We start from the raw sequence: 4794 nt of genomic DNA, 5'->3' as shown, positions 1-4794 counted from the left end.
TAGAATAGAATCCGGCTTAACATTACCAATTCATAGTAATTATTTAAAGCATTTTGATCAATTCAACATAAGTATTAAGGTAATTTCCTTTCAAATTAGGATGATGTGACCAGGGATGCAAGTACCAACTCACTTAAGGTGCAGATAGCATTCCAACACACATTACAACATCTATGACAGAGAGACTCCACACACACACATAAAAAGGCGACTGAACCCTTCTTATTCACACAACTACACACACTCTAAACTCCACACACAGAAAACAGACACTATAAATTGAAAGGAAACTAGAGATTTATATGGGTAGTTTCAAATACCACAAGCAGTGATACAAGAGATGGGGATGTCTTATCTTGGTCTCTGTCACTCCTCTCCAGACTCCGCACTCTGGAGCCATTCAATGAATGGCTTCACGTTCTTCCAAATCTGAGCATTCTTGCTGCTCCCAGCAACCCCTTCCTTGTACCACTCTACTATGTCCTCTTCCTACAGCACGTCTCCATCATAAAGGGCTTTCAGAACCAGGGCCATCTCCTTCACTGAATTGGAGCTCGACTTCCCACAGAACGCCTCTATTGCTCGAAGCAAAATCATCTGTGATCCCTCTTCCTGTGTGGCAGCAACGAGATAGTTCTTTTTCTTGGTCACCTCCTTTGCGAGTCCTTTTTCGACACCCTCAAAGAGTGCTTCAAACAGGGCGTTCATAACCTCTTGTCGTGACCCAACCAACGATCCCAGAAAATATTGCATTTGTTTCGGGGAGTAACCCTTTTTCAGACTACCTTTTATCTCTGAAACTAGGGTTTCCTGTGCGCCACCAACTTTCCCATTTTCACCTCCAGAATGGTTGGATTTCTCTTCAGGTTCTGCAGTTCCATTTTTTATCCCTGATTTCTTTGCCTGCTTTGACTTCTCTTCTTCCTCGTTCGTTGAGAGCATTACCATCTCCGCAGTCACGGCACTGAGCTGTTCCTGGATGCGTTGGCGGGCCGCCTCCAATGAGGTGTCAGTTTGCCATTGGACATCATCATCATCGTCGTCGTCCACCACTTCATTCTCATCAGCCTGGCTTTCAGTAGGAGAAGAGTGATCCTCATCAGAGCCAGTAGGCTTTTTCTTTGCACTCGAAACCTTCAAAGAGACAACACCCTTCTTTACCTCTTTCTTAAGCTTCCTTCTTTCCTCATCAGCCGCCTCTCCTTCTTTCAGCTGCTCCTACTCAGCCCTCCTCAACGCCTTTTTGTCTTTAGATCCTTTCTTCTGCTCAGGAGTGTTCTTCAGAATGAATGTCGTCAACTTATCCCTCATATCTACATCCGAGACAAAGCCGCAAGCAGCACGTTTCAAGGTTATCATCTGCGTCTTAGTTATGATAATTTCAGTCTCAGGGTTACCACACCCATAGCACTGAACATATTTCTTGATGAAGTTCTCAAGAAGCCCAGCTAGCTTAGCAGTGTCATGAGCCCCATTGACAAGTGAGGTACCAGTTTTCTCATCAAATTTAGATTGAGCCCCAAGCTCGCACCCAAAGTACTTTGTGGTGTAAGTAGCGGGCCTTGCATGCCTTTGCAATATCTACCATGTTAACGACATTAGTCTTGATGCCATTCCCACGACCTTCTATTTTGGTTATCATCCTGGGCATCTTATACCTATAAAAGGCATCATCACTATTCCCAGCACCTATGTTCTGTAATGCCATCTTTACTATAGCAATACTAAAATGACAGTATCAGAGGTAACAAATACTTGCAAAAAATGCAGAGGGAGCAGACTCAGGTAGCGAGTAGCTTCCTTCCTGGATACCAGATGGGCCTCTTATCAAAGGAAAAGGTTGCATCCAGCTACAACCACGAAAATCTGCAAAATCCCAAAAAGGCCCGAGATGCATGCAGTGCCTATATTTTGTTCTTGGCGTAGGGCAATACTCTCCAAGCAACCCAATTGCACCCAAATACAGTGAGGCACGTTCAGACATAAAAGAAGTTTCAAACTTGACACCCTCCACTTGGCAATGTGTAGGATTACAGAAAAAACTGCCGAGTGCCTGAAGAGAAAAGAACCAATTGTTAGCACTTTAAAGCAATTGTCTAGTATGATAGAACTGAGCAACACTCTGATTTGGAATAATGTATGTGGATAACTGGGAAATCAAAATTGCAGAAACCATGGAAGTATGCAGCCATCTTACAATGCAAGCAGGTTAAAGTAGACATTAGACAAGATATCATAACAAACTTGTTTATTCCCCACACTAATATTAGTTTCCCTAAATGAGTTTATAGAACAACAATGCACACATTAGTCTATGACTATTCATCACCATATCCTCCATGAAATTTTACCCCATGTGCAAAATGGTTTAATGTCGATGTGCAATCCAATTCCACCAACCTCAAGAATCACAAAGGCCTTTGAACACACTTCAGGCGTGTATCATCTTAATTTGTGGGAGCAGTTCATACTTCATAGAACCCCATGACATGTAAACTGTACTGAGAAGTAATATATGTAAGCTTTGCTCATATAACCGATAAACTTTTGAATGGTGATGCATTAAAAAAATTCCTTAGGATCTGCACTCTTCAGTAAGAACTGAAAGCTTCATACAATATCCCATTAAACTTCACAGTTCACACCATGTTCAGTTGAAAACTCAAGATACAGAATATGGCTATAAGTTGGAAAAAAAAAATTTAACAGCTTCGCAGTTTATAGTACTCCTAAACTTTTAGTCCCTACAATATCGTGTGACGGCTTTATTTGATATCACTAAAATTAATTGCATAGAGCTTTTAAGTTCTTTACCCATGCCACACATTCAAACATGAGCATACTATGAAATTTAAGCATGAAACCATACAATCCAAATCTACATCAACTAGCACATCATATTACTTACTACAAACAAATCCAAATTCTTTTTAACATCATGACTACTGAAAAAGTGAATGCATTGGTTAAACTAGCACATCATATTGCTCATTACGAACAAATTCCAAATTCTTTAACACCATGACTACTGGAAAAGTTGATGTATTGGTTACTAACATAGAATGTGATAGAGAGTATAAGGTCAAAGACTGAATCATGGTTTTAAATTTCGACCAAAATCCGAAATTTCAGACCAAAATTTCGGATTTCGGTGGGGACCGAACTGAAATTTCATTTTTCGCCAGTTACCGAATTTCGGACCGAAATTTACCTTAATTTCGGTCCGAATTTCGATTAAATGCCATTATTTATTAAAAAAAAAAGTGTTACAAAATTTCGTCCAAAATTTCGAAAATTCGGTGCGGAATTTCGAACCAAATTACCAAATTTCGGTTTTCGGTGGGGTCCGAAACGGTTACCGAAACCGAAATTTTAAACCATGGACTGAATAACCTATGCGGGATTGATAATGCACATATAAAATAAAAAAAGGTATAACCATGTATGACACCAACCACAGAAGTGGTAGTAAAAAAAACAAAGGAAACACTAAAATTGTTCCCTATTACTTATTACATTTTCAAGGTACTTGTCGTGCTAACTTATGCTGAGAATAGCATACAAAACTACTGCAATTATGTTGACATTGAATGATTTTGCTCAATGTTATGGTAACAGAATCTTACATGTGTATTTAATTTTAAATTAGATAGAAAAATTAATCACAGCAAAAACAGGTACCTAGGGTCATAGATCCAAAAAGCATCCCATAATATCAATTTCCAAATCCACATGAATTCATATTGTATCAAACAAATATATGAATTTCTTAAATTCAGATCCATTAAAAGAAAACACAAGCTGATCTACATCGATTGAAATAGTATATAAAAAAGCAAAATCTACGATCAGAAAGAGAGAGAAAAACACACAAAACGTATCTTAAAAATCTGAAATTCAAGCAGCAAATGAACAAAGATAAGCAAAAATCATCAGATCTATAGCTTCAATTCGACTTCTATTTAGATTAAATCGCAAAATATTATGCCTCTATAAAAAAAAATTATTATTTACGGACGAAACAATTACAAATTCCAGCAGGAGATAATCGAAAACCCTAAAAAAGCGAATTATCGGAACATAATCCATACGTGTTAGAAGATAATAAAGCAAAAGAGGAGCCAAAGGAATGAACTAGGGTTTTACCTGAAAGAAGCAGAAAAAGGAATTCAGGTGATAGGAAAAGGGCTGGATGGAAACCCTAATATGCTAGCTTGAATGAATTATCACCGTTAGATTAATCTTAATAGCAGCCGTTGATTTGAGGAGATTCTCGTCTTTTGTAGAATATAGATAAGTTTGGTTACTGCGCGCCGCATTATTTGGAATAGTCTAGATAACAAATTTGAGTGGAAGGGATATACAAAGGATGGGTGTCAACGGACCCAAACGGATCCAGTGGATCCGAACCTTAATAGACAGTATTTTGGTGTGCATTGGATCCATAAACTAAGGTACGAAGTTATTTCATTCATGCAGTAGATGTACCCACAAAATTTGATGGATCATTTTAGAACCTAAAGGAAGGCTTAAATGTATGAAAATACTCGATAATTCCGCCCCATTTGATTACTTGGGACACCCAGCAGCAGTGTATCAATGACTTCAGAGCGCATTCTTCATGTCAGAAGGATTTAATCTGCCGAGGGGCTGATGTACTCCACGTCAGAAGGATTCAATAGGCCTGATTGCCACGTACACTGCTGCTGGGTGTCTCAAGTAATCGAAAGGGGCGGATTTATCATTTCCCTTATATTTTTGTTTATTTATGTCTATACAGGTTGGATGGATATT

At 38.7% G+C, this 4794-nt stretch overlaps 1 pseudogene across 1 annotated transcript; it reads right to left on the bottom strand.

Annotated features, from left to right (window-relative positions):
- LOC143852793 (eukaryotic translation initiation factor 5-like) lies at positions 1 to 4281 on the bottom strand (annotated as a pseudogene). The gene is made up of 2 exons (XR_013236861.1): positions 4147 to 4281; positions 1 to 2053 (listed from the first exon to the last, which is right to left on the bottom strand). The product of XR_013236861.1 is annotated as a eukaryotic translation initiation factor 5-like (transcript).
- Positions 4282 to 4794: the final 513 nt, after the last annotated feature.

The sequence above is a fragment of the Tasmannia lanceolata genome, unplaced genomic scaffold (genome assembly GCF_043159265.1).
Source record: "Tasmannia lanceolata isolate RefF3 unplaced genomic scaffold, GAP_Taslan_0.1 ptg000019l, whole genome shotgun sequence".
NCBI classification, from domain to species: domain Eukaryota; kingdom Viridiplantae; phylum Streptophyta; class Magnoliopsida; order Canellales; family Winteraceae; genus Tasmannia; species Tasmannia lanceolata.
Note: the sequence above shows the minus strand (reverse complement) of the source record. Positions and strands in the feature narration are given on the sequence as shown.